This window comes from Ylistrum balloti, unplaced genomic scaffold (genome assembly GCF_031769215.1).
Source record: "Ylistrum balloti isolate Yb309-2 unplaced genomic scaffold, AGI_CSIRO_Ybal_v1 Utg369874, whole genome shotgun sequence".
Classification (NCBI taxonomy): domain Eukaryota; kingdom Metazoa; phylum Mollusca; class Bivalvia; order Pectinida; family Pectinidae; genus Ylistrum; species Ylistrum balloti.
The window spans coordinates 1,957,610-1,965,000 of NW_026782015.1; the positions used below are offsets into that span (position 1 = coordinate 1,957,610).

Below are 7,391 nucleotides of genomic sequence, written 5' to 3' on the forward strand. Positions count from 1 at the left end.
TTTTATACGTGGTAGTGTTATTGTCTGACAGTAATGTTATTTTATACTTTTATACGTGGTAGTGTTATTGTCTGACAGTAATGTTATTTTATACGTGGTAGTGTTATTGTCTGACAGTAATGTTATTTTATACTTTTATACGTGGTAGTGTTATTGTCTGACAGTAATGTTATTTTATACGTGGTAGTGTTATTGTCTGACAGTAATGTTATTTTATACCTGGTAGTGGTAGGGTAGTGTTATTGTCTGACAGTAATGTTATTTTATACCTGGTAGTGTTATTGTCTGACAGTAATGTTATTTTATACCTGGTAGTGTTATTGTCTGACAGTAATGTTATTTTATACGTGGTAGTGTTATTGTCTGTCAGTAATGTTATTTTATACGTGGTAGTGTTATTGTCTGTAGTAATGTTATTTTATACGTGGTAGTGTTATTGTCTGACAGTAATGTTATTTTATACGTGGTAGTGTTATTGTCTGACAGTAATGTTATTTTATACGTGGTAGTGTTATTGTCTGACAGTAATGTTATTTTATACGTGGTAGTGTTATTGTCTGGTAGTAATGTTATTTTATACGTGGTAGTGTTATTGTCTGGTAGTAATGTTATTTTATACGTGGTAGTGTTATTGTCTGACAGTAATGTTATTTTATACGTGGTAGTGTTATTGTCTGACAGTAATGTTATTTTATACGTGGTAGTGTTATTGTCTGACAGTAATGTTATTTTATACGTGGTAGTGTTATTGTCTGGTAGTAATGTTATTTTATACGTGGTAGTGTTATTGTCTGACAGTAATGTTATTTTATACCTGGTAGTGTTATTGTCTGACAGTAATGTTATTTTATACGTGGTAGTGTTATTGTCTGACAGTAATGTTATTTTATACCTGGTAGTGTTATTGTCTGACAGTAATGTTATTTTATACGTGGTAGTGTTATTGTCTGACAGTAATGTTACTTTATACCTGGTAGTGTTATTGTCTGACAGTAATGTTATTTTATACGTGGTAGTGTTATTGTCTGACAGTAATGTTATTTTATACGTGGTAGTGTTATTGTCTGACAGTAATGTTATTTTATACGTGGTAGTGTTATTGTCTGACAGTAATGTTATTTTATACCTGGTAGTGTTATTGTCTGACAGTAATGTTATTTTATACGTGGTAGTGTTATTGTCTGACAGTAATGTTATTTTATACGTGATAGTGTTATTGTCTGACAGTAATGTTATTTTATACGTGGTAGTGTTATTGTCTGACAGTAATGTTATTTTATACGTGGTAGTGTTATTGTCTGACAGTAATGTTATTTTATACGTGGTAGTGTTAATGTCTGTAGTAATGTTATTTTATACGTGGTAGTGTTATTGTCTGACAGTAATGTTATTTTATACGTGGTAGTGTTATTGTCTGACAGTAATGTTATTTTATACGTGGTAGTGTTATTGTCTGACAGTAATGTTATTTTATACGTGGTAGTGTTATTGTCTGACAGTAATGTTATTTTATACGTGGTAGTGTTATTGTCTGTAGTAACGTTATTTTATACGTGGTAGTTGAATTAGTGTAACGTCTGTACTACTCAACCCGACGAGGTAAATTTGGCCTCAATCTCATTACTTACTTGTTTTCTTACCAATTGTCCTCAAAGAAAACAAGCTTGGTATTACTTCACCGACATATTTTAAGTCTTATGTTGTCATGTATACCTCCAAAATAAACACACCAACCACAACATGAACGTGAAGACCTTGTCTATGGTTTTTCCAACGTCTACAGATATACAGCATTACTAGCAATCAAGTAATGCATTGTTTTGTATATTATGGTATCGTGCTTGTGTTTTAGAAATCGGATGGATAGTCTAATACGTCTGTATACCACGTTCATATAATTGTATTTTCTTGAATACTTGTAACGTGACCCGTTGTTGAGCCTTCCGAAACGTTTATCGTAATCAAGATTACAAGGAATAGTTCCTTTGTTTCATTTATAAAACATATCCTAAGGGGAGGGAGGAACAATAAAGTAAAAACTGTAAAAATAAAATCATATTAGACAAATATTTTGCGTCATTGATCGTTGAAAGGTAAAAATATCATCATATTCTTGTCTTAACGTAAAGATATGTGTCGTTAAGTGTTAATTGAAACGGTGAATAAGAAAAGTTCTAACGTAAATGTTTTCTTTATATAGAACAATGTCCAAGTTCTATACACAGTAAACAGTTTGAAGAATTAACTTAATTTAAGAATCATAATTCAAATTCATTCTAGTTCTTATAACTTATTTTAGCTTACAAACGACACAATATTGTATTTTTTCCCTTTTGATAAATTTTCCGAAACTCGTATAACCTATCAAAATCAACTCACTAAACTAGCCTACCGAACAAAAGAACCTATCGAAATCAACGTAACAATCTACTTTATCAAAATCCTCATAAAAGCTACCCAATCGAAATCAACGTAACAAACTAGTCTATGATGTACAACATAAACAAACCTATCGGAATCAACGTAACAAACTAGTCTATGATGTACAACATAAACAAACCAATCGGAATCAACGTAACAATCTACTTTATCAAAATCCTCATAAAAGCTACCCAATCGAAATCAACGTAACAAACTAGTCTATGATGTACAACATAAACAAACCAATCGGAATCAACGTAACAATCTACTTTATCAAAATCCTCATAAAAGCTACCCAATCGAAATCAACGTAACAAACTAATCTATGATGTACATCATAAACAAACCAATCGGAATCAACGTAACAATCTACTTTATCAAAATCCTCATAAAAGCTACCCAATCGAAATCAACGTAACAAACTAATCTATGATGTACATCATAAACAAACCAATCGGAATCAACGTAACAATCTACTTTATCAAAATCCTCATAAAAGCTACCCAATCGAAATCAACGTAACAAACTAATCTATGATGTACATCATAAACAAACCTATCGAAATCCACGTAAAAGCTGCTTAATCGAAATCACCGTAACAAACTGACTTATCGAATTCAACGTAACAAACTGACCTATGAAAACCAACTTAACAGATTAACCCATAGAAATCAACGTAACTAACTGACCTATCGAATTCAACGTAACGCACTAATCTATGAACACCAACGTAAGACTGACCTTCCGAAATGAACGTAAAATAAAAACAAAGTCTTTGTCTTAAATTATATTCTACTTGCATAAACTTTCTACATGAGAATAACAATCAGTTTCGAAAATTCTTAAACATTGAGATTTATGTTTTTTTTTTTTTTTTAATCGTTCAAAGAGAAAAGGCGGCGAGAGTAAACACATTTGTGGTTAACGTTCCTGCACAAAACTTGAGAAAGGAAACACTTTACTTCTTTATTTATTTGTCTGGGGTGAACAAGTTATCTTTTGTTAGCCTTCAAATGTATAACAATTAATCTTATCCTATCTTTGTGCAATTCAGCACTTGGAATTTCCCAACAGCAAATGGACGCTGTTATCTAGGTCAGGGTTATAATTATCGCTTATTTCTAACATGTACATACCTGGGTCTCTAGTCGAAGCCACGTACAAATTGATCCATATGACATGAACGACCTTATCCTCGCGCATATTATATATTAAAGCTATGAATTACATTTCATATTCTATGTATATATCTTGTTAAAGTTTCGGATAATAAATGATTCCTGTTATACATATGCTGGAATAAAGGAAGTACTATCTTATCATACAATATAACGTGTGTATTATATGACAATTTTAACAACTTAATGATATTGAAACATGTGATTATGTTACCTCATGAATAAGCTTGTAAGAGCTCGATATTCTTCATAATTTGCAGAAATTGTGAGTCAGCTACACGTGTACCATATTTCTCAAAATCCTTAAATTTTTTTCAGATTTTAAGAAAATTGAATATATTTTACCTATTTCAGGAAACAGAATATCTAATTAATTATTTTTAATCTATGGTGGCAGATGCGATATATCTGCAATTATATACAATATTAAGAACCATTGTTAAGCAATTAAAAGCATAATTTTTTGTGTGAAAACATTTGTAATTGTAGAGGTAAAACATATTTTGTGATTTTTACTTTTATGCCAATTCAAAATACAAATGTAAAAACTATGAAATAACATGAGTCATTCACCTTCACAGACACACGCACTCTACGCCACAGTCAAACTTCATGACAAGGTAAGGATTTTATTTCTGTCAGTAATACCGATATAGCTTTATCCTTTACAAACTTGGTTAAAATTAGGACAATTTTTTCTGCTTAATTACATGTATGTATCTGCTTGTTTTTCATTTAACATGAAAGGACTTACTCATATCACTCACTTGGTATTAGCAAAAGCGAGAAAATTGGCCGAGAATAACCCCAGATCCTAGGTATTATCATGCTTCGGTGTGGAATAAAACCTTAATTTGCTTATAAATCACTGTTGATTTTTTTGTTGCAACCATGAACAAGTAAAATGAGACATCTGGTTGCACAAACGGGTCTGTCCTTCGAAAACACAAGTGAACAAGTTAACATTGAGGAATTTTTGAAATTTTATTTTTCAGCGAAAAAAAAAAAAAAAAGACAATATTTTGAATGCCAAATAAAAATATTGATTTCTGAAAATTCGAAACATCACCCATGTCTAATTGTGTTTTTATTTCGAATTGAGAAGTATGCATATTGCATATTATGTGTGGAATTATGAATAAAAATAAATCATACCGATGTTTCAATCTTCTGCGACTCTGTGTGACAATGGATGAAAACTTACAACTTAAAGCAGATATAGGGAAATCAACATAAGCACAAACAAATGTTTAAAACGCTGATGGCGACCTAGTACAGTTTTCTCTAGTAGGGCATGTATACAATGAGTCGGTAATTAAGATAAAAGACGATTTTTCCAGGCATATCTTTGAAATGGAATATCGTTAATGATTATTTTTTTTATAGAACCAATTGAAAAGAATATCACAAACTAATTCAAAGTAGAACGGAAAATGAAAACCTAGAACGTCGGGCACATTAAAGAAATAGATATTAAGTGAAATAATTAGGTCTTACCTTAAATAAATACCAACAGTAATGTAAGTAATTAGCGTCAAATTGTAAAGTTGCTCGTAATGATAAAATGAGCAAAGAGAGTTTCTATACCAGCAAAGAATATCTTTAACGATGTGGGTTTAAATTTTCTTAGAAACTGAAGGAAGTAATGAAGTGTATATATATATATTGACTACAGGTGCGCAACAAAAGTGAAATTAAATAATACAAAAATGATACCAAAATATGTATCGAGAAAACAGAAATATTCTGTTTATAACGTTTCCCTTTCATATGTACGATGTAGATGGGTTTTGTGACCAGTTTGTCCCTCTGAAGGATTGAACAAAAACACACAATAGAACAACACCTTTATATACAACTGTAGAACAACATACAGTACAATGAAAAATAAATTAAACTACTTCGATTATAAATCTTTCCATGGAAAACATTAACTAGAATATTTTTTGAGTTATGTAAATCTACTAAAATAGACACAACGTCTGTCAGTCAGTCAGTCAGCCGAAACTCTGGGCGACCAAGTTCTTGGCGTTGTTCGCCTCAGTCTCCACGTCACGAGCGTACTGTTCTAAGATCTGTGCGTGATGTGCTATATTGGTCAGCATCTGAAGCAGCAGACTTTTGGAGTAAACTGAAAGAAAAATTTAATGTATCAAATTATTCACCATTGTATCAAAATTAGATTTATATCATTTTACAATATTTGTGAAATAACGTTTTCAGCTGATAGTAACCGTTCTTGTTCGCTCAGACTGACGTACGATAATATCCAGTGGGATCGGCGGATCGATCCCTGGTGATTAGGTATAAGACCTCCCGCAACTTTTATGAAACTCATGCAACTAAATAAGCCAATGGGCGGCTGGGATTCTGTTAAATACAGTCCCTACTAAAATTGATATTTGGTGAAAGAGTGTGCCCTCTTGGGGTTTAACTTTACAATTCATAATACATGAAAGATATCTGGATTTTTTGGGCTTCATGGAAAAGTATAGTTTTTGCACATATCAATGTATCTAGAGTGAATTTATAGACAGATGTAAAATGTTGGCTTTCCCCCTTGGTGGGTAGATAGTTTAACTTGTAAACTTCATGTTGTTTGCTTTTGAAGGCGATTGCAGTCCGAGATGCAATTCACACTGCTAAAATATACCATTTGGAGCATTTTACAGGTATGTTTCTATGAATCTAGACAGTCGTTACTTGTGTTCAAACATCGATGCTATTAACGTAAGTGCTGAGTAATTACAAATTGTGATTGATTTGGTTCCGTAGGTCCTAAAACGTGAGTCGACCAATTTATATTAACTAACACTACTACAAAGATGTTTCTCTGACACTGAACATGTGCTGATATAAAACTTGTTCTTGCTACGTCCGATTTAGAGGGTATAATTTCTAGTTTGTTACCAACTGCTCGCTAATGCCTCATCTCGTTTTGTGCGAGACTTTCAGAGAATTCCACTTACCGCCAGTAGAGTTCAGTGAATAACCAGGGGTAGCGAGTCCACGAGAGCAATAACAACACCCAAAGTAGTCCAGCCGGATCGAGGTGTTACAGCTGGAACAGTTGTCATTATTTCCGCAGGTCTCGTCTACTTCTGAACTCAACACCTCGTAGTTCACGGAAAATCCGGACTCATAGGCCGTACTATCCGTGGTGAAGTGGAGTTTTAAAATTTCGCTGGATTTATGAACTGTAACAATAAATACCATACTTTATCTACCTTAAACATCTGTTTAATTAACTTATGACATGACATGTCACAGAATATCTTTTTATCAATTTCTATTAATAGATAATAAGTATGTATTTATAAGTATATATATATATAAATTATATACCAACCTCTCAAAAAAGACTACAAAACAGAAACTTTAATCTGCCTGATTTTAATCTAAGAATGTTTTTCACCAAGTTAAGATTATGAGAACACGACCTTGAAATAACTAATGGTAGAAAACTATTCCAAGAATGAAAAGATTATGTACAACGTGTAATTCACTGGGTGATGCATATCCTTGTCCACTGATCCTTTAATACACCAGTAAGGTCAAAGTTCTATCTCAAAATTGCGGAAATCTTTAATCCCATTACTTTAAGTGATCACACAAACATAACAAATATTATGCAATGATATGATGCAAGTTTAATTGAGTATCTTTTGTTTATTTTTTACGTCTGTAAACTTTAATTCGTTATTTTTATGTTGTTCACATCAGCCATCAAACTACACATGAACTTATGATTGTGCTGATAAAGTTGAAGTGAATGTTAAAAAATAGGACATA

General features: G+C 32.2%; 1 pseudogene; it reads right to left on the minus strand.

Moving 5' to 3' along the window:
• Positions 1-5,596: 5,596 nt before the first annotated feature.
• LOC132546096 (tolloid-like protein 2) overlaps positions 5,597-7,391 on the minus strand; it is an 8,638-nt pseudogene continuing 6,843 nt past the window's right edge.